This window comes from Magnolia sinica, chromosome 12 (genome assembly GCF_029962835.1).
Source record: "Magnolia sinica isolate HGM2019 chromosome 12, MsV1, whole genome shotgun sequence".
Lineage (NCBI taxonomy): Eukaryota > Viridiplantae > Streptophyta > Magnoliopsida > Magnoliales > Magnoliaceae > Magnolia > Magnolia sinica.
In genome coordinates this window covers 40,675,158-40,702,381 of record NC_080584.1, presented here as the reverse complement: position 1 = coordinate 40,702,381, position 27,224 = coordinate 40,675,158, and the positions used below count along the sequence as shown (strand labels likewise).

Sequence of the window (27,224 nt, the reverse complement as noted above, 5' to 3'; positions counted from 1 at the left end):
TTTTTATAGTGCTTGAAGTGCATTGGAACTTTTCTTGTAGTTCAATATAAAGGAAACGACCAAATTGTTGTTACTGATCTTTAAATGGCACCGAGGAAAGAAAACAAATAGAACAGTGGAATTTTAGGTGTAGTAAATTAAGAGAACTTCCTGATTAGCAGCATCTTTGGCATACTAAATAAAAACCAGCACGCCTGGAAATTGGTTTGTTCAAGAGTGCTGGAAATTAAAAAATGGACTTTAAGAGAAAATAAGGGCTCAAGGATAAAGTCCTTCAAATGAAAAGTAGATGCCTAATAATCAAAACCATCCAGGTTGCTTCCATCTGAGACATGCCACTCATGGAAACAAAGCTTGGATGCAATACAGAAAAAGTTTCAATTGGTGAAATATCTGATTTAAAAGTCAGGGCCAATCAGTCATTCCAGACAAACATTTTACTTCTTATTAAATGTGAAATCCAACAGCACCCATTCTGGGATATTTCTTGGGTGTCTTAATTCCAAGTGGGGCCATCAGCTAAATGTTGTGGATTGCTGAGCCATGGGCCATGCAGCAAGAAATAGTCATGTACTGCTATGTAGGATATAATTCCTCTATTCTTCATTGGGGGCATGAGCAAGGATCGAATGCACAAGGGTATATAACAGAGCAGAGGCTTACCTAGTTAATCTTTTCATCCGAAGGACCATGAATCCAATGTTCCCTCCAAACAATCGAAGGCAATAGAAGACGTTCCATCTTCCATCCCGATGATTTTCAGGGTACAACCCATCCATTGTAGGGCCTAAAAAATTGGTCTTCATCCCATACATCTGTAACACATGTCCAAAGATCAAATGCTTGATAAATAATTTAGATATAACTAACAGCATGGGTCCTTTCTCTTTCTTAATCATTGCTAAACAGCAAAATAAAGATGGCAATGCAAATGGGAATTCAACTCACATTAGAGTCAATTGGATCATGGGAATTTCTGGAAGCAGCACCCTTATCAGAATAAGCATTTTCCAAGCCAATACAAATGGTCACCAAGCCTGCAAACAAAAAGCAGAACACAAGTAGTAATCTTGACTGCCACATCCACAAAAGCAAATATGTAGGAAAATAAAATTCACAGCTTACAAGTTTGAAAAAAAAATAAATCTAATACTAATCAATAAATAAATGAATAATAAAGAGAAAAACAATACAACAAGCAAACCTTTAATGATTGTGAATTCCTTCCAAGGTATTCCATAACAGTAACGGTGGCCATAATGGCTACTGCCACTACCATTACGATATGGGACATAATAGCCGTTATGGCCTTTTTCCTTTTTCTTTTCTTTTCTTTTCTTTCCTTTATTTTTTTTTTTTTGAAAAAAAATCTCTTTCAGCCCCTTTAAGGGCCATTTTTTCTGTAACAGCCATTTTGGCCCTGTAACATCTAATGGTTAGCACATTTACCATTAAGTTACATTCGTTACGTAACTGTTTTCACATACCTTGATTCCTTCAAATGGAAACAGGTTCGGTGACTTTATTGAACCCAATTTCGAGAGTGGGTGGTCATAATGAAGAGGTTCCTTAATTCTTATAGCAACTGTTGAAATAGTGGATCATGAAAAAAACTATGATAAATTGTTTCTTTTATCAGCTATTATGATCAATCATTGAGGGTTAAGGGTAGGACTGAAGAGTGTAAGTGTTGAAATTAACATTTACTAGTAAAAGAGACAAAAAACAAATCAATGAAGTCATACCAGATCGACTTAAACAATTATCAACTAGACTGAAAGCTTTTTTTTAACATATGTGTCCTCATGGAGTCCATCTCAAAAACTTGCTTTGCAAGCTGCAAAGAAGAGGTAGAGTAAGCACATGTCTAGGTGATACTTGGTGATGACATTCTTTGCATGGATTTTAAGATTGAACCAGTTGAAAAAATATGGCTTTTTACTCAAACATGCAGTAAGTGTTTGCAGCAATTACGAATACAGTGTAAAAGAAACCACAGTTTTTTCTGCTTTCTACTCACACAAGATATCACGTCAACAGAGTAAACCAGATTAGTAAAAATAGGGGATTTGTACAAATCTTACAGCTACCCAACACTCCTATAAAATCCCAAAAAAAAAGAGAAATGAGAGATACAAATAAAAATAATAATTGGAAAATGGGCCTTTATAGGCATATCGGTCACCGATTTTTTTATCAGACCATCTCACTCCTGTTTCAGGTAACTGCATTGACCAATAAGGACATAATGTGCTTACATTGGCTAGACAATATGGAATTTTGGAACCCTACCTACAGTTCCTCTTTAGAAATGCTAACTAGATTCCTCCAAATATTACATAGAACAAGCAGAGCCATTTTTAAAAAATTGGTCGTCTCAACCATCTACCTAATATAACTCAACATATCCATGGGGAAAAAAATCTTAATTTAACTTTTAATTATGTCTTTTAGCAGCAAGGTATTCAAAATTGGCTATGCAACGGTCATAACTATCATGCGTTACGGGACCGAAACAGTTGTAATAGTCGTTACAGAAAAATGAGCTGTAACAGTCTTGTAGCGGCCCCGTAACGGCCGTAATGGCCTCACGATGGCCCCGTAATAGTCCATAAATATTTTTCCTAAAAAAAAAGGGTTGTAACAGCTGTTATGGCCCATACCATAACAGTAACGACAGTGGCCATTATAGCCACCATTACCATTATGGAACACTTTGTTTAGCAGTGTATATATTTACTTATATAGTTCTAATGTATCTTTGGTTATGAAAAAGTTTTTCACTTCAAATGCATTTCATAACCAAAATTTCATTTAACCATACATTTTTACAATAATGCCAATATGGGCATGACAAAGTGTCAAAGATGTTCCAAGTTTGGGACTGTCATGCCAACCTTGGAGACATTTGTATGTTCCTCAACATGACACTCCAAGACACAGTATGGACAAAATGTCATGGTGATGCCATAAAAATATGCCTCGTATATGTCTAACACTTTAAGAAAATTTAATTGGATTTAGTAAGCAAGTAGAAAGAGGGAAAAAGAAAAAGAAAAAACAGAGTGCCTCATGATAGCTTGTGCAAATGTCACATAATAAATCTACGGGTCAATACACGTGCCAACATCACCCATGGGTGAGATCCCTGATATCTATCAAGTGGGTCTAACCAAGTAGATGCCCTGGTCTGAAAATCAGGCTGGTCTACTGATAAGAGGCATGTCATAGTCTATGAAACAAATGGATAGCTGAATAATCTTGGCCCAGTTTTTCTAAGCCACCCATCTTTTTAAAACATTGTGGTCATAATTATGAGAGGAGCAGCCAAATACAACACTAGGGGCCATGGAATCACTTTGGCTTGGATTTTGTCACTTGTTCCAGGTGGGAACATGTGGGTGGCATGTAGATGAATTGCTGTAACACAAATGGATTAGCAAACCTCATTGCACAGAAATCTCAGGTTTCAGTGAATCATGTAGATGCCCTGGTCTGAAAATCAGGCTGGTCTACTGATAAGAGGCATGTCATAGTCTATGAAACAAATGGACAACTGAATAATCTTGGCCCAATTTTTCTAAGCCACCCATTTGTTTAAAACATTGTGGTCATCATTATGAGAGGAGCAGCCAAATACAACATTGGGGGCCATGGAATTACTTTGGCTTAGATTTCTCACGTGTTCCAGGTGGGAACATGTGGGTGGCATGTAGATGAATTGCTGTAACACAAATGGATTAGTAAACCTCATTACACAGAAATCTCAGGTTTCAGTGAATAAGTGGGGCCTATGGTTCAATATTCTAGCCCATTGGTAAATTTGACCCCACGATGAGGGATGCATGCCCAAACAACAAGTAGGTCAGATGATCCTAGCAACCAATTCTGGGGCATTTTTTCAGTTGGATGTGGGCCTTTGCAGTGTGTGTGTGTGCGTGCGCGTGTGTTTATGGTTCAGCAATCCAGCCCATTGGCAAATTTGACACCACGATGAGGGGAGCATGCCCAAAAAACTCGTTGGTCAGATGATCCTAGCAACCAATTCTGGGGCTTTTTTTTTCAGTTGGATGTGGGCCTTTGCAATGTGTTTCTCCATCACCACCTACTGACAGGCCACAGGTTGAAAGGTTAGGAATTGATGTTGTCCTGTTGAGGAGATTGTTAAGGTATGATCCATTCACGATGGGACCCACAAACAGATTATCTGGATCACTGAACCATACTGTGCATATCCTCTGCTCAAGGTTCATATATTGCCTCTTCCCATATTTGATTACCTACAACCAGTGTTCGAGTTGTCGGTGTCGCTACAAGTTTCGCTTGCCAGAGATAAAGATATAATATCGTTATCGCCGATAATATCGCCGATAACTGGAAATTCGGGAAAAAAGGGAATAACATGAGGAAAACGGTGGAATTTTTCAGTGAAACTTCATGACAAGCCTGAATACACATATTTGCATATTTAGAAATTAAAAAAATACAAAAAATTGCATTACATAACTGTAGGGCCCACTATGATGTATGTGCCTCACATCCACATCGTCCATCAAATATGACAGCTCCTTTTAAGGCATGATCAGAAAAATGAACAAGATCCAAATCTTAAGTGGACCATACCTCATGAAACAAACCATTATGATTAAATCACCACCACTGAAAACTTTGTGGGGTCCACTGAAATGTTTATTTGCCATCCAATCTATTGATATGCTCACAAAGACATGGATGAAGAGACCACACAAATATCAACATAATCCAAAACTTTCATGGCCCATGAGAATTTTTATTGGTCGATTACCACTGTTTCCCATATTATGGTCCACCTACTATTAAGATCTGCTTTTTTTTTTGGAGCATGCCCTAAAATGAGTTTTCAAAACAAATAGACAGAGTGGATATAAGGCACATGCATCAGAGTGGGCCCCACGGTTAGGGATTGCACCCACCTCAATGGATACATACCCATTAAAGTTGTGCCTGGCTTGGGTGCAACCCCAGAACATCAACGTGAGTGGGATGCTGACCGTAGGGCCCACCTTAATGCATGCATTGTATATCCATGCCGTTCATCTATTTTTCTAGCCTAACTTAGAGTGTGGTCCAATAAATGAAGAAGCAATTTCAGGTGGACCATACCACAACAAACGGTTTTTTGATTATCCAACCTATTAATAAGGCCAAACAGACCTAGATGAAAGAAAAACAAATATCTACTTGATCTAAAACTTTCGTGGCCCACATAATGTTTTTAATAGCCAATAATCATTGTTTCCTAGGGTGTGGTCTACATGAAAATTATATCTGCTTCATTTTTTGGACCATGCCCTAATTTAATCTGAAAAAATAGATGGACGACATGGACATACAATGAATGCATAGATGTGAGCCCTACGATGAGGGTCCCACCCACATCGTTGGTTCCGGGTCTCACCTAAGTCTCGCTCCAAAATCGGAGGTGGATTGCATGTGTGCCACACCACCGATCTCTTTGGTGTGTTGGTGTAACCAAGTTTTGTTAGCCCCACCATGATGCATGTGTTATATCCACACCGTCCATTCATTTCACAAGATCATTTTAGGGCATTGGCAGAAAAATGAGTCAAATTAGAATCTCAAGTGGACCATACCACAAAAAGCAGTGAGGACTGAACGTCTACCATTGAAAACTTCTCAGGGGCTTTCAAATTTGGATCTACTTAATATTTTGCATCAGTTCATAAAATGTTTGGTAAAAACTGATGTAGAGTGTGGATATACAAAAAATGCATCAAGGTGGCCCCCACACATTAAGGGTAACACCTACTAAAGTATTACCAGTGTAACACCTAATCCACTTCCCTTAATAAACGGATTGCGTACTGGGCATATGATATTGTAAATTCTGTGGGGCCCAACATGATTTAGATGTCTTATACAAACTGTCCATCCTTTTTTAAAGGAAATTTTATGGAAACATGCCAAGAATTAAACATATCAAAACCCTAGGTGGACCACACCACAAGAAACAATGTGAATTGAATGCCTACCATTGAAACTTCTTCGGAGCCACAAAAATTTTGAATCAAGCTGATATTTGTGTTATCCGTTCATCCTTGCCTTTGTATCCTTATGAAAAGGTTCGATGACAAATAAACATCATTGTGGGCCCTAGTAAGGTTTTAACGATGGAAATCATTATTCTCACTGTTTCTTGTGGTGTGGTCCACTGGAGCTTTGGATATGCTTCAATTTTGGGTTTAGGCCCTAAAATGAGTTGGAAAAAAGGATGGATGGCTTGGACAAACCACATACATTCAAGGTGGGCCTAAGAGAGTTTACTCGGTACGATAAAACATACCGAGTATTCAAAGCTTTAAAAAATCATCTACAGGGGAAGGAATTTTGCCGAAGAAAGAGGGATTTCATTTACACTGAAAACTCTCCCATCTCAGAAAGGGGAATTTTCGATTGAGGGATTCAAAACCCTAAATCCAACCCAAATCGGGAAGAAATCCCCAAAATCCCAAATTTTTTTTTACCGAAATCATCCATCTTGTGAAAGTCTTCCAATTGAAAGAAGAAAAGGGAAATTTTGAGATTTTTCTTACCTCTATCAAACAGGGAGCTATCAATTGATGTCAGATTCTCTTCTTTTGAGTTCCGATAACTAGGTATTACTGAAATCAAGGATTTTTTTAACTTTTTTCCAATTTTTACGTATTTATGCAAGAATACAGTCGATATTTTCGGGGAGAATCCAAATTATCAGCAATAATGAAAATTTCACCGATATTTCATAGAGAAACGAAACTTTGGGGTTTCGATGTCGACAGTGCAGCGACATGGATATTATCGGCGAACACTGCCTACAACTAGAGGTAGCCATCAGCAAAATCTTCTTCGATTTATGAAGAAAATGATGTAGATAAAATTACTGACAATGAATTTACTTGGGCATTCTATCTGTTGGGCCCTGCTGCATGCCATGATTGCGCCAAAGGCAAATTGAGTTCAACATCCAAATCTGGTTCCTTATCAGTTTGAAGATATGCCGGCACGCCCTCATATTCTGTCTTCGTTCCCATGTCCGCTTCCAAAGCATCAAGCTCTTTGTGATGTTAAAAGAAGAGAACCAGAAACAAAAGAAAGAAAAATTAACATTGCAGAATTCATAGGATTTGGTGACAAACACCAGGAACGAAAAAGAAAATTCCACACAATACAAGCCAACTAAAGAGAGTAATATCCTAAATGACTGTATCTCATATTACCACCCAAAATTTCATCCTCGTTAATGTCATCGGGTACACTGTAGCTTCTTCTAAGAGATTCTTGGATTTTGTTGCTCACATCCATCAGATCCATCATCTCATCTTGCATGTTCTACATCATCAAATCCGTCAAAGTGAGTCTTTTTAGAATATCGTGATTAAGAGGCCATATACCCACACTTTTCTAAAGGTTAGACCAAAAAGAAAAAGGACTAGATAAGTTTTGGATCTCAACTGCCAAAGAGAATCGAAGTTGCATTTGGCTCAAGCCAGGAAAAAAATAATTCATGATTCTTGGGATTTCCACCCAGTAGATTTTCCAAAAATCATGAAACAATGCTCACGTGATACGAAAGGGCTCTTTCTTTCCAATACAACAATAGAAGCAAGCCAAAAATCACAAAGCAGAAAGAATACCTAATTGATTAAAAATTTTCAAAGAAGAAATCACAAAAAAAAACAATAAAATACACAATTGAAAGAATATCATAAGTGAATTAGAGCCTATAAAACCCAGATATAGAATTACAAGGCATTACATGATGCTTGATCAAAAGAACCAGCATTTGTTTCTGGACCCAACAATGGTACAACTCCAACCATGGCTCCATAATCAAAGTTGTTCATCTGGTGGTCTCCATCATGGATTGAATTCTCCTATGCCGTGTAAATTGGTAGCGCATGAAATTATTAGTACAGTTTGCTTGGCTTCCAAATCATCTCAATCAAGAAGTGGATTGAATTCTCCCATGTCGTGTAAATTGGTATGGTGCACTTCAAAATACGATGAAGAAATGACTTACTTTATCTCTCAGCTGAAGTTTCATTTCTGCTCTTTCTGCGGCATACACTGCTTACCACTTAGCTGCATAAACAACACAAAACATGAGTGGCTTATAACATCATACGGAGTACAGGACATATTCCAGGAAGATTGCAGAAGCCAGAAATTGAGAACTTAGAAGAGGTCTATTCAGTCCCAGTGAACTTCAGAAATGGAAGGGTTGAAGGAAATACCACATGAAATATTTCAAAAGTAAACAAGACTATTTAGCAATTTACAGCTTTCCTGACATGACTATGAAAGAAAGCCAACTAAAAGGTTTACACCCTTCAAAACATAACAGGCTAAAATTTTCAGGATGGACTCGGAAATGCAAGCATCATCAACTGGAAAGTCAAGAATCAAGAGATAATCTTTATATGATCTTCGGACATGAAATCTAGGATAGACAATCATACCTCAAGTCAGGCTTCCTTTCAACTTTTGTCTTGTTCAACCTATTCACTATCTCATTCAGGCGCTTCTCTACTCTCACTGTAAGGCCTGTATCCTAGTCCGTACTGTTTTGTCGTCTCCCGCGATCCTTCCCGACGGATTCCGGCAACCTGCGACCTATAATCGATGTTTACGGGTGACCCTAAGTCATATTCCGTAGAATTGAGTTGGCTCAATTCAAGACTTATATCTTAGCGACCGCACTGTCGCTGCAATTCTAACTTTGCGACTCGTGCACCGACCCGATACCCAAGTCAGTAGATGTGGGCCCGCATTCAGTTCGAGGAAAACACCATGCGTTTGCAATCCCAAGAGAATCTCTACATCATATCCCATTAATCAATCAATCACCTCATGTCAAGTACAAGAGCAACCCAAGCTTTCTTTCTCACCAAGTCAACTCTCATGCCAAGTAGACTATCACCTTACATCCATCACTCACATCCATCATCTCTCTCTTACAACCAACCCTCTCTCTCTCATTTCTCAAACTCACTTTCCCAAGCAAACAAATCCCACGTCTAAGTTTTTCCAAGGAGAGAAAAAGAGTGTTGTGCGGACTACTTTCCATCCCAAGATTCATCATCTTAGCCCTTCACTTCTCATCCTCTCCAACAAAATGAAACACAAGGAGATCGGCGTTCCATCGGACCAAGAAGATCGAATGGTGGGTGCTTTATAGGCTAGATTTTCATGTTTTGATGATGGGCCAAGTGAGGCCTACTGATTGATGGTATGGATCTCACTTTGGACCCTAGATGTGGTAGATAGCCCACTATGATTCACATAATCATTCCATGATGGGGCCAATCTCCATGGACCCCATCATGATGTTTACTTTTCTAGCTTGAAGAGGTTATCTAGACCTTCCATTTTGGTGAAGAGGGAATCTCCACCATTGATTTTTGTTTTGATGGGCCCACATGTATTGAAACCCACTTGATGTATGATTGAATGTATGGAAAAGGAGAGCTCATAGTGGCGGAGCACGTGACCCTCTCTCTTTCTCTCTCTCTCTCTTCTTTTCATTTTATGTGATGATGTGGCCGTGTGGCCCACTCGGATGAACCCCATCTTGATGTATGTATTACCCACGCCATCCAACCTTTTTTTGGTAGCCTATGTATATAGGTGGGGCCCACCTTAAATGTATGTGTGGTGCCCAAATTGTCCAGGGACGCTGGATGTGAACTGAAAATAAAAATATTAGCTTAATTCAACAAGCATTTTGGGTGGGCTGCTTATGCAGGCCCCACCTTGATGTATGAGACTAATCCATGTCGTCCATTCCATTTCCTAGCTTATTTTAGGCGTTGAGCCGAAAAATGAAGTTAATCTGATGTTCTGGCAGGCCATAACATAGAAAATGGTGATTTTTATCATTAAAATTCATTAAGGCCACTTTAAATTTCCTACACGCTAAAACATACTACATATTGGGCTTGATTGGTCTGTCTTGAGCCATGGAATGCAATGGCTGAAGTGAATCCACCTGATGCAGACCCCACCTAGGAAAAATCATGAGAAAACGGTTTTGTTTAAGGAAAAAAATGACTATGTGCGGCAGGCGCTGCTGCTGTCCAGAGGACGCGCAGCGTCCTGCTGCACTAGACATGCGGGCCAGGGACCGTGGGTGCATTAGGTGGGCCCCTTTCCAAATGGTGGGCCCCCCTTAAATTAGCCTTATACGAAGCTCAAGTGGCCCACATCACAGGAAACAGTGTGATATTGAACGTCTGCCATTGAAACCCATTTGGGTCTTCAAAGAGGTTTTAGATTATTATGAAATTTATTTTTCCTCTTCATTCCGGTCTATGTGACTTTATTAACAGATTGGATGGAAAACAAACGTTATGGTGGGCCCCACGTGGGACCCACTGATGTATGTATTGTATACCACACCTCCCCATGCATAGGGAGGTGGGACGACTGGTGTACCTCACTACTTAGCTGCTGTAGTGGCGTCACCAAATCTGTGGGTCTCACCTGCTTTATCTATGTTGTCCATCCCTATGGGACCCTCCATGATGCATGTGTTGCATCCAAACCGCCCAACCATTTGGCAAGCTAGTCATAAGGCTGGAGGCTAAAAATGAGATAGATCTAGGATCAGGTGGACCATATTACCGAAAATAGTGGAATTTGAACGTTCACCATTAAAACCCTTGGACTACAGGGTATAGACCAATATGATATTTTTTTCCCTCTTAATCCAGGTCTTTAAGACCTTAGGATTAGATCGAGTGGAAAATAAACTTGATGGTGGGCCCTGTGATTTGTTTAAACAGTGAGAATTATTATCTCCACTACTATTTGTGATATGGTCCAAATGATCCTTCAATATGACTCTTTTTGGGTATGTATGAGGCCCATCTTGATGTATTTGTGGTCCTTTATGAGGCCCACCTTGATATATATAAGGCCCATCTTGATGTATTTATGGCCTTCCATTAGGGCCCACCTTGATGCATATGAGGCCCAAGTTATGCAGCCCATTGTGATGTATTCAAGGCCCATGGATTATGGCCCATTGCAATGTACATAAGGCCCATTGGTGCGGCCCATTGATGCGGCCCACTTGATGAATATAAGCCCAGGTTATGTGGCCCATTTGATGTATTTAAGGCCCAATGGGATGTACTTAAGGTCCATTACAATGTGTGATTCCACCGTAGTTCGTATAATGATATTTATGGCGGGCCGTGCCTTGGAAGCAATGATGGTTTGACGTCCACATTGTAAGAATAATGTTGGTTAAATGTCCGCATTATAATTCTCCTTAGGGCCCATTGATAGGCCCATACTTGTTGTGTGTAGGCCAACTAAGCCCATCCTCGTTGGAAGGATAGTTCATCACCATATATCATGCTTAGTTTAGCTCCATGATTCATGCCCATATGCATCATATGTATGCTTGATATGAGGAATGTTTGATCATAGCATAAGCCGTTGGGCTGAGACATTTACGGGACTCTTTATAAGACGGAGTGGCCCACATGATTGCGCGGTACATGCAAGATTACTGCATGACTGACGATGTGATTCATGCATCTCGCATTTGTGTTATGATCATTATACACCCTAGTGGCATCAGAGTCGTGGCTCCACAGGCACATCGTGGATGGTTGTATCAGATATCAAAAATACTTGATTCTAGCACTGTGGGCACTTAGGATGTCCTTGGGTGAAAGTCTCAAAACCTTTTTGGTACCAAGAAATGCTCCAACGTCTAGACCGAGTGAATATACGAGCGCCCGAGTGCTGAATACCAGTAGGCCACGTCTCCCACTGTGTCGTGGTCCGTTGGAAGGGGGTGTGGCCTTATCCGCCCCAGTGAGGGGGGCTATAAGCTAGGCTGAGTTTGACCAGCTCACAAATGAGTCCGCTATCAATGAGCCGGTTAGGTATTGGCATACTACTGGTCAGGTGGATAGTGTGGTCTCTTCCACTTGCTGGGTTGTGTGGCTAGGGAGGTGGCAGTCAGTGTGAAGTGTATTAGACCCTGGTGATATCGTAGAGAGAAACTGTACTGATATGTGTACTTGATGAGGACTGGCATGCTTGCTTTGCATCTCGCATATGACATTTGGCTACATTGGCCTCGCATCGCATGGCCTTGGTATGACCGATAGCATTCATGCCTCGCATCACATAGCCTTGGTATGGGTTATTGTATTCATAGACTTACCGCATATTTTCTCATTAGTCTAATATTGTATACTTGGCACTTGCCTTGCGCACACACTTACACCACCCTCTAAGCTTTTGTAAGCTTATGCATGACCGTTGCGTGCAGGTGTCGTTGGATCGCAGTTGCGCTGAGGCAGGAGCACGTATCAGATCATTTTGGAGCTTTTTGATCACCCTGTATTTCCCTTTCCGCATTATACTTAAAGTTTTTAATATAGTGGATATGTGGTGATGTTGTTTTGTGACTTGGTTATGATTGTGGTTATGCTCTATTATAAAAAAAAATTCATACTGAAAATCCTCCTTGTAGGATCCAGGATCGGAATCTGGCATATGAATGTCGGGAGTCGAGAATGGGACACTATGGAGGCTGTCGGTACCAGGTTCGGCGATCGAAAATTTTGATAGCCCGTTTTCCGAGTTTGGGGCATGAAAGAAGTTGGTATCAGAGCATAACTTGGGAATACCTAAGGATCACATCACATATCTACTATGAACTTAGAATGAATAGGTTCTGAGTCTAAATAACTTAGCGATTTTCCGACATAGACCCTTAACATTTATGCCTTCGAGAATTCTCAAGGCTATAGGCCCTTGTTCCTTCTTGTAGTACATGCTGCCTAGAAGAACGACCCGAGCGAATCCCGCTCTACCACTTGCGATTCCCGCTCTACCACCAGATATTCTTGCTTTCTAGCCTAAGGATGCTACTCCTCTACCTGAGACTGGTGCAGATCTGACTATACCTGTGAGTGCCACCCAGTTGCAGCAGATGCTACAGGCGTGACCGCTATTCTTTAGGGGCAGAGCAGGCGTCCCACTGTTATACCAGCCGAGGCTGAGCAGGAGTGTGTGAGCGCCCTTCTCAAGGACTTCCGATACCATGATCCCCCACATTTTCGAGGCGAGCCAGACCCTACTGCAGTACGGATATGGTGCTCCGAGGTGGAGAAGATATTCGACACCATGAGATGTACTACCCAGCAGCGAATCCCATTAGCTGTATTTCTTCTCCAAGGTGAGGCTCAGCATTGGTGGGCATCTCTAGCCCGAGTGGTAGCGGCCAATTTCATGTGGACCTGGGAGGACTTTATTGACCGGTTTGATCGAAAGTTCTTTTCCGCGCATGTGCGGTAGTGACACGCATTAGAGTTTGAGACTCTGGTCCAAGGGGACATGACTGTGTCCCAGTATGAAGCACGTTTTGTCGCACTATCGAGATTCATGATGTACCTTGTTGATAATGAGGGGTGGAAGTCCTGCTGTTTTGAGAACGGTTTGCATCCTGCCCTCAAGAGTCGTGTGATTGGACACATGATTCCGACATTTGAGCAGATTGTGGAAAGGGCCCAGATCTACGAGTTAGATTGGGCCTGTTTGCAGAGAGCCAGTGACCTGAGGGGAGATTAGAAGAGGAAGGCGCCCTCTAGTAGCTCCCACCAGTAGCAGCATCGTCCACAACAGCGACGCATGACTCGCCTAGCATTCTGAGCACCAATGGCACCCCCAACACCACCACCGGGACAGTTTTCACGTACTTGCTTTGGGTGCGGTAGGATAGGACATCGTAGGCACAAGTGTCCCCATCCGCAGCGGTAGCAGCCGTGGGTACCATATCAGTCTCTCCGACATCCGCCACAGCAGCAGTAACGACTGTAGCACCAGCCTCCTGTACCTCCCCTGCAGCAGGAGAGGCAGCAGGTTAGGCCGCCATAGCGGAAGTAGCAACAGAAGAGACCTCAAAGGGGACGTGTACCTCCCCAACAGGCTCAGGGTATATTTTATGCTGCCCAGCAGGACCATCAGTCATCAGGAGGGGTCGTCGAGGGTACTCTCTCTGTTTCTGCATGCATTGCACGTGTATTATTTGATTCTGGTGCATCGTATTCTTTTGTGGCTGAGGATTTTTACCGATCGACCGGTTTGCCGATGGAGTCTGCCCATCAGGAATTATCAGTATTGACACCCTTAGGGAGGACTGCAGTGTTAGGCCGATTTTGTGCATCTTGCCCCATTCTGATTGGGGATATCTTTTTGCCTGCTGATTTATTCATATTACTGATGTTCGAGTTTAATGTCATCCTGGGTATGGATTGGCTCACCGAGTACCACACCATATTGGACTGCTCTGCGAGGACAGTCACATTCTTTATATCCGGCGTGCCAGAGTTCCAGTTTGTTACCGAGCCCAGAGGAGAGCAGCTTTCCTTCCTATTGTTGTGTGCCATTGAGGAGTCAGTTACTTTGAGTATCGACCAGCTGCTGGTCGTTTGTAGTTTCCTGATGTGTTTCAGGAGATTCCGGGGTTACCACCTCATTGGCACACTGGGTTTCAGATTGATCTCGTGCTCGGTACCGCGCCTATTTCGAAGGCCTCATATTGTATGGCACCGTTGGAGTTACGGGAACTGCAGAAGTTATTGGATGAGTTATGTGAGTTAGGCTTTATCCGTCCGAGCAGTTCACCGTAGGGAGTGTCAATACTCTTCGTGAAGAAGAAAGATGGCCCGTTGAGGCTTTGCGTAGATTACCGTGAGCTCAAAAAAGTCACGATTAAGAACAAGTACCCGCTCCCGAGGATCGATGATTTATTTGATCAGTTATAGGAGGCGCAGTTCCTTTTGAAGATAGACTTACGGTCTGGTTATCATCAGGTTCGAGTTCGAGATGAGGATATTCCGAAGACAGCCTTTAGGACGTGTTATGGTTATTTTGAGTTCCAAGTCATGTCCTTCGAACTGACCAATGCGCCTGCAGTATTCATGCAGTTGATGAACAAGGTCTTCCGTCTGTATCTCTATCAGTTTGTCGTAGTCTTCATTAACGACATTCTGATATATTCGAGGACCCGTGAAGAGCATGAGCGGCATCTGGACATTACCTTACAGACCCTCCGTGCACACCATCTTTACGCGAAGTTGGAGAAGTGTGAGTTCTGGCAGGAGGATGTGAAGTTCCTCGGTCATGTGGTGACGAGGCAAGGCATCGCAGTGGACCCCTCGAAGATTGATGCCGTACGTCAGTGGGGCCAACCCACAAACGCATCCGAGATCCGTAGTTTCCTTGGTTTGGCGGGCTACTACCAACGTTTCATTGAGGGATTCTCTCGTATTGCAGCCCCATTGACAAAGTTAACGCGAAAGGGTGCCGAGTTCGTTTAGAGCGACGCTTGTGAGCAGGCATTTATGAAGCTGAAGGACCGCCTCATGTCTACTCCTATCTTCACTCTTCCCTCTAGGAGTGATGGATTTGTTGTATTCACCAATGCCTCGCGAGTTGGCTTGGGTGCTGTCCTGATGTAACACGGGAAACTAGTGGCTTATGTGTCTCGTCATCTCAAGGTCCATGAGTTGAACTACTCCATGCATGATTTAGAGTTGACAGCAGTTTTCTTCGCGCTGAAGGTGTGGAGGCACTATCTTTATGAGGTGAGGTTCGAGCTCTTCTCCGACCACAAGAGTTTGCAGTATCTGTTCTCTCAGTCCGAGCTGAACATGAGGAAGAGGTGTTGGATGGAGCTCCTGAAAGACTATGATTTTGATCTCCAGTACCACCCAGGCAAGGCGAATGTGGTGGCGGATGCCCTCAGCTGTCAGCCACAAGGCCTAGTGGCGCACATGATGGTTCAGGAGTGGAGGATACTCAAGGATATAACAGAGTATGACTTCGAGTTTGGTCTGCAGTCTCCTATCGTTCAACTATCGAGCCCGTTGATTCAACCCTCTCTTGTCGCAAGGGTGATCGAGGCTTAGCAGGTAGATGTGTTAGTGCAGAGTTATCAGGCAGAGGCAGCGTTTGAGAGTCAGTTAGACTAGCAGAGTAGTTCGGATGGTGGACTTCGCTTTAGAGACCAATTATATGTCCCGGATATTCCTGAGTTGCGTTGAGTTCTCTATCCACCCTAGTTCGATGAAGATGTATAGTGATATGAGGCGTCAACATTTTTGGTTGGGAATGAAGCGCCAGATAGACAATTTTGTGGCAGAGTGTGACACATGCCAGTGTGTTAAGGTTGATCATGAGAGACCCCCTGGTCTATTACAGCCATTGAGCGACCCGATGTAGAAGTGGGAGCACATATCTACCGATTTTGTCATAGGTTTGCCGAAGACAGCGCGGTCATGACGCCATTTGGGTTTTCATGGATCATCTGACGAAGTCGGCACATTTTCTTGTAATTCGTGAGACCTGGCATGCAGATCGGCTCGCCAAGATGTTTGTTGATGAGATCGTGAGACTGCACAGTATTCCTGTCTCGATCGTTTCAGACCGAGACTCGAGGTTCATGTCTCAGTTTTGGGGGAGCTTCCAGAGAGCGATGGGGACTGATTTGCAGCTTAGCACCATGTATCATCCGCAAACCGATGGCCAGACTGAGAGGGTCAACTAGATCCTTGAGGATATGATTGATTTCTTAGGTAGTTGGGACAAGCATTTGTGATTAGCTGAGTTCGCGTATAACAACAGCTAGCAAGCGACCATTAGCATGGCTCCTTTTGGGGCATTATATGGCAGACCATGCAGATCTCCGAGTTGTTGGACCAATGTTGGAGAGCGGCATCTCCTAGGTCCTGAACTTGTGCAGCAAACATCATAGGCTATCGATATCATCAGGTAGAGGATGCACACAGCTCAGAGCTGGCAGAGGAGTTTTGCTGACCATCGGTGTCATCCCTTGGAGTTTGCCGTTGGGGACCGTGTGTATCTCAAGGTCTCACCCATGAAGGGTGTGGTTCATTTTAGAGCAAAGGGCAAGCTTGCCTTGAGATTCATAGGACCTTTCGAGATCACCGATCTTGTTGGCACCGTGGCCTATCGGCTTGCCTTGCCATCTCAGTTGTTTGGCGTCCACAACGTCTTCTATGTCTCTATGTTGAGGAAGTGTGGGTCAGATATCGTTCCCGTTATTGATTGGCAGCCGTTAGAGGTTTGTGAGGATGCTTCTTACGTTGAACAGCCAATTCGTATCCTCGATCGGAAGGAGCAGGTCCTCCAGACCAAGGTCATTCCCTTGGTGAAGGTGCAGTGGGGCCATCATAGTGTGGATGAGGTGTCTTGGGAGTGCGAGACGGAGATTCGAGAGCGTCACCCCATCTTTTCGATGTTTGATTGTATGATATATTGTGTTTTGATCATATATGATGTTATGTTTTCTATTCTCTTATGAGTTATTAGGTGGGGAGAGCTGTAAGGCTCGTATCATAGTCTCTACTATTCCGTTGACTCTCACGATCATTCCCAATGGATTACGGCAACCTGCGACCTATAATCAACATTTGCATGTAACCCTAAGTCATATTCCGTAGAATTGAGTCGGCTTAATCCGAGACTTGTATCTTAGCGACCGCGCCGTCGCCGCAATTCCAATGTCGTGACTCGCGCACCGATCCGATACCCAGGTTAGAATATGTGGGCCCGCGTTCAGTTCGAGGAAAACACCGCGCATTTGCAATCCCAAGAGAATCTCTACATCATGTCCCATCAATCAATCACTCAATCAATCAATTAATCACCTCATGTCAAGTATAAGAGCAACCCATGCTTTCTTTCTCCCCAAGTCAAGCAACCACCAAGTCAACTCTCATGTCAAGTACACTATCACCTCACATCCATCACCTCTCTCTTACAACCAACCCTCTTTCTCTCATTTCTTAAACTCACTTTCCCAAGCAAAAAAAATCCCACGACCAAGTTTTTCCAAGGAGAGAAAAAGAGTGTTGTGTGGCTCACTTTCCAACCCAAGATCCATCATGCTAGCCCTTCATTTCTCATCCTCTCCATCAAAGTGAAACACAAGGAGATCGGTGTTCCATCGGACCAAGAAGACCAAACGGTGAGTGCTTTATAGGCTAGATTTTCATACTTTGATGATGGGCCAAGTGAGGCCTACCGATTGATGGTATGGATCTCACTTTGGACCCTAGATGTGGCCGATAACCCATTATGATTTACATGATGATTCCATGATGGGGCCAATCTCTATGGACCCCATTATGATGTTTTCTTTTCTAGCTTGAAGAGGTCATCTAGACCTTCCATTTTGGTGGCGAGGGAATCTCCACCATTAATTTTTGTTTTGGTGGGCCCACATATATTGGGACCCACTTGATGTATGATTGAATGCATGGAAAGGGAGGGCTCATAGTGGCGGAGCACTCCATCACACGTGTCCCTCTCTCTCTCTCTCTTCTTTTCATTTTGTGTGATGATGTGGTCGTGTGGCCCACTCGGATGAACCCCATCTTGATGTATGTATTACCCATGCCATCCAACCTTTTTTTGGTGGCCCACGTCTATAGGTGGGGCCCACCTTAAATGTATGTGTGGTGCCCAACCGTCCAGCGTCCAAGGACGCTGGATGTGAATTGAAAACAAAAATATTAGCTTGATTCAACAAGCATTTTGGGTGGGCTGCTTATGTAGGCCCCACCTTGATGTATGAGACTAATCCACGCCGTCCATTCCATTTCTTAGCTCATTTTAGGCATTGAGCTGAAAAATGAAGTTAATCCGATGTTCTGGCAGGCCATAGCAAAGAAAATGGTGATCTTTACTGTTAAAATTCGTTAAGGGCCACTTTAAATTTCTTACATGCCAAAACATACTGCATATTAGGCTTGATTGGTCTGTCTTGAGCCATGGAATGCAATGGCTGGAGTAGATCCACCTGATGGGGACCCCACCTAGGAAAAACCGTAAGAAAACGGTTTTGTTTAAGAAAAAAATGACTATGTGCAGCAGGTGCTACTGCTGTCCAGAGGACACGCAGCGTCCTGCTGCACTAGACGTGCTGGCCAAGGATCGTGGGCCCCATCGTGATGTGGGTTGAACATCAACACCGTGCATTAGGTGGGCCCCTTTCCAAATGGTGGGCCCCCCTTAAATCAGCCTTATACAAAGCTCAGGTGGCCCACATCACAGGAAACAGTGTGATATTGAATGTCTGCCATTGAAACCCATTTGGGTCTTCAAAGAGGTTTTAGATTATTATGAAATTTATTTTTCCTCTTCATTCTGGTCTATGTGAACTTATTAACAGATTGGATGGAAAACAAACATTATGGTGGGCCCCACGTGGGACCCACTGATGTATGTATTGTATACCACACCTCCCCACGCATGGGGAGGTGGGACGGTTGGTGTACCTCACTACTTAACTGCTGTAGTGGCGTCACCAAGTCTGTGGGTCTCACCTGCTTTATCTACGCCGTCCATCCCTATGGGACCCACCATGATGCATTGTTGCATCCAAACCGCCCAACCATTTGGCAAGCTCGTCTTATGGCTGGAGGCTAAAAATGAGATAGATCTAGGATCAGGTGGACCACATTACCGAAAATAGTGGAATTTGAACATCCACCATTAAAACCCTTGGACTACAGGGTTTATACCAATATGATATTTGTTTTCCCTCTTAATCCAGGTCTTTAAGACCTTATGATTAGATCGAGTGGAAAATAAACTTGACGGTGGGCCCTGTGATTTGTTTAAACAGTGAGAATTATTATCTCCACTACTATTTGTGATATGGTCCAAATGATCCTTCAATATGACTGTTTTTCGGTATGTATGAGGCCCATCTTGATGTATTTGTGGTCCTTTGATGAGGCCCACCTTGATATTTAAGGCCCATCTTGATGTATTTATGGCCTTCCGTTGTGGCCCACGATGCATATGAGGCCTAGGTTATGCGGCCCATTGTGATGTATTCAAGGCCCATGGATTATGGCTCATTGCAATGTACATAAGGCCCATTGGTGCAGCCCATTGATGCGGCCCACTTGATGAATATAAGGCCCAGATTATGCGGCCCATTTGATGTATTTAAGGCCCAATGGGAAGTACTTAAGGTCCATTGCAATGTGTGATTCCACCGTAGTTCGTGTAATGATATTTATGACGGGCCGTGCCTTGGGAGCAATGATGATTTGATGTCAACATTGTAAGAATAATGTTGGTTAAATGTCTGCATTATAACTCTCCCTAGGGCCCATTGATTGGCCCACACTTGTTGTGTGTAGGCCATTTAAGCCCATCCTCGTTGGAAGGATAGTTGATCACCATATATCATGCTTAGTACAGCTTCATGATTCATGCCCATACGCATCATATGTATGCTTAATATGAGGAATATTTAATCATAGCATAAGCCGTTGGGCTGAGACATTTACGGGACTCCTTATGAGACGGAGTAACCCACATGATCGTGTGGTATGTGTAAGATTGCTGCATAACTGATGGTGTGATTCATGCATCTCGTATTTGTGTGACATGATCATTGTACACCTTAGTGACATCTGGGTCGTGGCTCCATAGGCACATCGTGGATAGCCGTATCAGATACCGAAAATACTTGGTTCTAGTACTGTGGGCACTTAGGATGTCCTTGGGTGATAGTCCCAGAATCTTTTTGGTACCAAGAGATGCTCCAATGTCTAGACCAAGTGGATACACGAGCGCTCGAATGCCGAATACCAGTAGGCTGCATCTCCCACTGTGTCGTGGTCGGTTGGAAGGGGGTGTGGCCTTATCCGCCCGAGTGAGGGGGCTATAAGCTAGGCTGAGTTTGACTAGCTCACAAATGAGTTCGCTATCGACGAGCCGGGTAGGTATTGGCATACTACTGGTCAGGCGGATAGTGTGGTCGCTTTCACTCGCTGGGCTGTGTGGTTAGGGAGGCGGCTGTCAGTGTGGAGTGTACTAGACCCTAGTGATATCCTAGAGAGAAAATGTACTGATTTGTGTACTTGATGAGGATTGACATGCTTGCTTTGCATCTCGCATATGACATTTGGCTACATAGGCCTCGCATCGCATGGCCTTGGTATGATCGATAGCATTCATGCCTTGCATCACATAGCCTTAGTACGGCTGATTGTATTTATGGACTTACCCTCATATTTTTACATTCCTTTGATATTGTATACTTGGCACTCGCCTTGCGCACATACTTACACCACCCTCTAAGCTTTTGTAAGGTTATGCACGACCGTTGCATGCAGGTGTCGTTGGATCACAGCAGCGTTGAGGCAGGAATGTGTATCAGATCATTTTGGAGCTTTTTGATCACCCTGTATTTCCCTTTCCGTATTGTACTTAAAGTTTTTAATATAGTGGATATGTGGTGATGTTGTTTTGTGACTTGGTTATGCTTGTGGTTATGCTCCATTACAAAAAAAAAATTCATACTGAAAATCCTCCTTGTAGGATCCCAGGATCAGAATCTGGCATATGAATGTCGGGAGCCGAGAATGGGGCACTACGGAGGCTGTCGGCACCGGGTTCGGTGATCGGAAATTTTGTGAGCCCATTTTCTGAGTTTGGGGCATGGCACTCACGGTTCGGACAAATACACAAGCATCACAACCAATGAGAATTAGAAGGCCCTATCTCTTCACACAATGAATTTTTACTCAATATGTAGAAAGAAGCAAGCTGCATAATGCAAAATCATTCATGCTAATGGAATATCAAAGGATTGATACAATAATTACTAATATGATCTAATTCATAAGTTTTTATATAATAACTTATGTTTAGAGGTGTACACGAGTCGAGTATTGCTCTACTTGTGCTCAGTATGCTCAGCCCTAGCTCATACTCAGCTTGGCTCGAGCAAGCCCGAGCTAAGTCGAGTACGAGTTGAGTCCGAGCTGAGTTCGAGTAGAGTTTTCGAGTGCCAATTGCCATATGGTTTTCTAGCCTCTAAACTTGACTTGAACTTAACTCATCTTCTCTCATCCTTGCTCGAATCAAGTCGAGTACGAGCAGAGTCCGAGCAGATTCTGAGCTGAGTTCGAGTAGAGTTTTCGAGTGCCAATTGCCATATGGTTTTCTAGCCTCTAAACATGACTTTAACTTAACTCATCTTCTCTCATCCATAATGAGAGAGGAGAAATGGGAGAAAAATCAGACACTTAAGGGTCGCTTGCCACCATGGAATCAGGGAATTTGAGGAGATTTCAAATCCCTTGGTTGTTTAGCATCTCAAAGTAAATGGGGGTTTCAAATTCACTCACAAAGTGGTTTGAAATCCACTATTAGAGCTTAGATTACATCTAAATCAGTCCCAAAATATTGCATTTTTTAAAAATTTGTAAATGTAACTGTCTAAAAAAGGCCCACTGGATAGGTGCTTATTGGGCAAGCTGCGGCAGGGACCGGACGACCGGCACTGGAGAGGGCAGGGTCTAGCAGTAGGGATGACCGGTGGCAGGGATGATCTATCACACCGGACGGGCACGGACGAGCGGCAGGGAGGAGCTGCGGCACCGAGCGAGCAGGGTAGGGTAGAGGAGACAGAGAGAGAGAGAGAGAGAGAGAGAGAGAGAGAGAGAGAGAGGAGGAGGAGGAGGAGGAGGAGGAGGAGTGACGTCCGGATGGGGATGGCCGCTGGGCTGGGCGCTTATATGGCAGGGGGTTAGGGTTTTTGAAGTTTGAATAGGTGGGCGTGAAATGTAATAGAAGGGTATTTATACCCCTGGTCGAGTACCTAGTCGAGTACCGAGTCGAGTGTTGAGTTGAGTATTGAGTCGAGTACGTTCATGCTCGTGCTCGGCTCGTACTCATTTCGAGTACCTAAATTCTACTCATACTCGGCTCTAACTCACTTCGAGCAGAGTCGAGTCGAGTATTTCCGAGTCGAGTCGAGTGAGTAAATGAGTATTTTCGACTCGTGTACACTTGTTAAGAAAATTTTCAAGAAAATGAAGAGTAGTGATTAAACAATTCCCTGTAGGAAATTTTTTCTTTCATGTATGTTTACAAAACATTTTTCTTTTGTCGGCATAAGGATTTCTCAATAACATCTTAGAAGAAGTAATAGACTTACAAAATCACTGGAAGAAGCGAAAGACTTATCTGAAATCACTGACTACTGTTCTTGACCATATAGTGGTCTGCTAATGAATGAGTGAAGAAAAGGGAGAGCTGAGTTTTTCTTTCCTCCAAAATCTTCGAAAGAAACTCTGAAATCATTCAAACCCTAGAATCATTTTCTAGGGTTTATCTTCTTTGCAAATGGAATCCTTGAAGGCTCGTTAATCTATCACTCTTTCTCCTGAATCCAAACCTTACATTTGCCAAATCCCTGCAGTGGTAGCACCGATCTGAAATCATGGGTTCCGATGCAGATATGGAGGATTATGGTTTCGAGTACTCTGAGGAGGAACCCGAGGAACAGGATGTCGATATCGAGAATCAGTACTACAAATCCAAAGGTTTAGTGGAAACTGATCTAGAGGGAGCACTTGCTGGTTTTGCTGAAGTAGTTCGCATGGAACCTGAGTAGTTAGGGATTTAAACCTGAGAAGTTAGGGATTTAAAGAGTTAAAGTAGACTGTTAAACTCTATTATTGGCTGGGGAAGTACAAAGAGATGATGGACTCTTATAGGGTGATGCTGACATACATCAAATCAGTTGTAACAAAGAATTACAGTGAAAAGTGTATAAATAACATAATGGATTCTGTTTTTGGGTTAGCAAGCCAAAACTTTGGTCTTCTGCAAGAGTTCTATCAAACCACGCTGAAGGCCCTTGAGGAAGCAAAAAATGAAAGACTGTGGTTTAAGACAAATCTCAAGCTCTGTAAGATTTGGTTCGACATGGAGGAATATGGGCGGATGAATAAGATATTGAAGGAACTCCATAAATTTTGTCGAAGAGAAGATGGTATAGATGATCAGAAGAAAGGCAACCAACTTTTGGAGGTCTATGCCATTAAGATCCAAATGTACACTGAAACAAAGAATGACAAGAAACTCAAGCAACCGTACCAAAAAGCACTCTTGATAAAATCAGCAATACCCCATCCACGTATTATGGGTATAATTCATGAATGTGGTGGGAAAATGCACATGGCAGAGCGTCAATGGGCAGAGGCAGCCACTGATTTCTTTGAAACTTTTAAGAACTACGATGAAGCTGGGAATCAACGGCGCATTTAGTGCCTGAAATATTTGGTTCTGGCCAACATGCTAATGGAATCTGAAGTGAACCCTTTTGATGGGCAAGAGGCGAAACCATACAAAAATGACCTTGAAATCTTAACAATGACAAATCTGATAGCAGCATATCAAATAAATGAGATATTTGAGTTTGAGAAAATCTTGAAGAACAATAGAAGAACAACCATGGATGATCCTTTCATCCAAAATTATATTAAGGATCTGTTGAAGAATATCAGAACCCAAGTATTACTTAAGTTCATCAAACCATGCATAAGGATCTGGATCCCCTTCATATCAAAGGAACTCAATGTGCCGGAGAAAGATGTTGAGTCACTTCTGGTCTCCCTAATTTTGGACAACCACATCCAAGGTCATATTGATCAGGTGAATCAGCTGTTGGAGCACAGCGATAGGTCGAAGGGGATGGAAAAATACGCAGCGATAGACAAACGGAATACTCAGCTTAGGTCCCTCTACCAGACCGTCACCAACAGAGTAGGTGGATGATTCAAGTAAGTAGCAGCTTCTGTCTGTTTTGAGAGCGCCATTTTTGCTATAGCAGTTGTGGTTGAATTGGGGTGGGAAGCTTTCATTGATTACCTGTTCCCATTTATTATAATGATTATTGTAGAGTTAAGTGAAGTTGTGAATAACAAGAAGGGATTTTCATTATAAGATAATTTGTGCAGGCTTTATGTGCATTTTGAGTACTGTTTTAGCTGCGACCTCTGTCATTTTGAGTGGTCTTATTGCTGTTTTTGATGGTTTCTTTTTTTTTTAAAAAAAAGAATGAGTGAACAAATTGGCAAAAGATGGGGCCTTGTGTTAAATTGGTTTTTTTTTTTCCTAAATAATATTCACTCATTCATAAAGAAAAATCTAGAGAACTGTTTATCATGAATCAATTCTCATTCTGCACATCCTAGGGGAAATGCAAGGGAGCCCTTAAGGAAACCTTACGGAAATATCTTATTTTGTACCGTCCATTATTTAGTTGTCTTCAACATATTAACCTACGATATTAAAAGGAATCAAAATATGTGAACATAGTTCACATCTTGTCTAAATTATCAAATAGATATCATCTACTCTAAACTCTTATTTATTTATTTATTTTTGTACTGAACACATGAGGCAATTACGATGTAGAACCAAATAGAGAAAGTAAACAGAGACTCTCTTCCATTGCATGTGGTCCACATACTAACCTTTAACTTCTCACCACTTGTCAATCATAGAGGCTTCAATTCCATATCAGAACTCACTTCAACTATTCCACAAGGTAAATGATCCACCTTAACAGAAGTTTCATGAGATTCTTGAAGCAGAGCAAATGGGGCAAAAACCTACACCACTCATTAAATAAGAATAAACACATCCATACACAAAATTCATTTCTGGTACATGAGAGATTCAGGGTTCAGCATTCATTTATGGCATATGGAGATGCTAGTAGTAGATTTTCATAGCAAGAATTTAAAGCATTCAAAATATATACCTTCTACACCTAAATCAGCTTGCTGGTGTATTGCAATCCTGGTGCTAGTTTCACCATGGCCCTTGCAACAGGAAAATAGTTTAAATAAGTTTTTCCCAAAGAATGATACTAATCACAAGAAGAAAATTAAAAAGTTGAATTTTATTACCAAGCCTCACATCCATTACTTTGTCCATTCAAGATGGGACAAGAGTGGTAGAATGGATGGATCATCTAGTCCATACAAGACAATCTTATTTGTCTGACTCGCCGTTCATAAAGAAAAAACAGTCAACAGGCTCATTTTCAAGTAGGATAATCAACCACTAGAATTGTTTGTCTTACATGGTTTTGTGCAGTCATCCATCTTAGGTGAGTCAAAACAAGATGGATGGCTTAGATTAATTTGCCATGAAACATATTAATAGATATTATTAATATGTATCAGTAGAATATGAAACTTTTTTTTATTAAAAGATCAATAATTGCCAATACCTGAGACTGACTTGGTGTTTGAGAATTTAAGTTTTGCATTTCTATTTGGATTTCGGGGGTCCTGTACTACTGTCAGCAGCATTGGGATCTAGATTGTGTAAAATGAAAAATAATATGAAAATAAAGAAAAAAAAAAGAAAGAAAAAGAAAGAGACAGATGTTATGAAGTAGCATCTTTTATTAGTAAAAATGCAAATAAGAAAGGAAGACATTCTTGTACCTGTGTCATTACATCATCCATTACTAACATTTATATCTTACTCAACAATGTACATGTACAAAAACAGGAGACAATATCTGGTTAAAGGCATGACTTGTTACTGAAATAAAAAAGAAATAAAGAAAAAAGAAATGAAAAAGATAAATCAATATTGTTGAGAACAAGTGTATAGAAATTAACCAGGGTTCAGTAACCTCAATCTCTGAATCCACCTTCCTCCAATCCAGCCCTGTCTCAGGCAAAACCTCCTCCCTCGGATGACCTGCATTGAATGGGCTCGACTGAGTCCTCCTAGACTCAATCATAGATCCTCCACCTTCAACCCTTGGCGGATCCAAAACAAGCCGTGGCCTCTCAGACTCCACACCTTGAGGTGGGCCACCCCTGCCCCATCGATCAGAATCCATAACAAATCAAGCCAGAGAAAGCAACAACTTTTAAGGACTATCCAAACAAGTAATTTTAAACCAGGTGGACCAGCTCATTTAAACTCAAACTCAACAAGAAATGCTCAACTGCTAGAACAGATAATAGAAAACCATTAAACTAAATTCAGTACAGACCCTCCATAATGGCCTGATGAGGAAGAACATAATTTCCCTATAATTAAAGGAAGACATGGCCCCAAGCTCACGTTCCAACTGCTGCTTGGCAGTAAGGTTCTACCCGATCCTTGCATCAAATCTACAAATCTGCAAGACAACACCCTACTAGTGAGACTTCAATAGAATGACATTTCTTCTTTAAAGATTCAATTATAAAAAGCAATCCTCCAGAGAGAACCTGTTGCCATGTGATCGGATTCCTAATAGTATGCTTTTGTCAGCTTGATTTTCTTTGTATGTTGGAATGAATCAA

General features: G+C 42.2%; 1 long non-coding RNA gene and 1 pseudogene across 12 annotated transcripts; one reads left to right on the top strand and one right to left on the bottom strand.

Moving 5' to 3' along the window:
• Positions 1 to 184: 184 nt before the first annotated feature.
• LOC131221263 (uncharacterized) lies at positions 185 to 27,224 on the bottom strand. Of its 12 annotated transcripts, none has more exons than XR_009159147.1 (9): positions 26,547 to 27,217; positions 26,147 to 26,234; positions 25,673 to 25,917; positions 25,383 to 25,492; positions 8,060 to 8,121; positions 7,257 to 7,368; positions 6,936 to 7,093; positions 949 to 1,037; positions 185 to 800 (listed from the first exon to the last, which is right to left on the bottom strand). It is a non-coding gene; the product is annotated as an uncharacterized LOC131221263 (long non-coding RNA). The 12 variants fall into 12 exon arrangements; XR_009159149.1 differs by having other exon boundaries at positions 779 to 1,037; positions 25,673 to 25,733; positions 25,821 to 25,917; XR_009159141.1 differs by having other exon boundaries at positions 779 to 1,837; positions 26,547 to 27,224.
• On the top strand, positions 23,221 to 24,947 carry LOC131221262 (COP9 signalosome complex subunit 2-like; annotated as a pseudogene).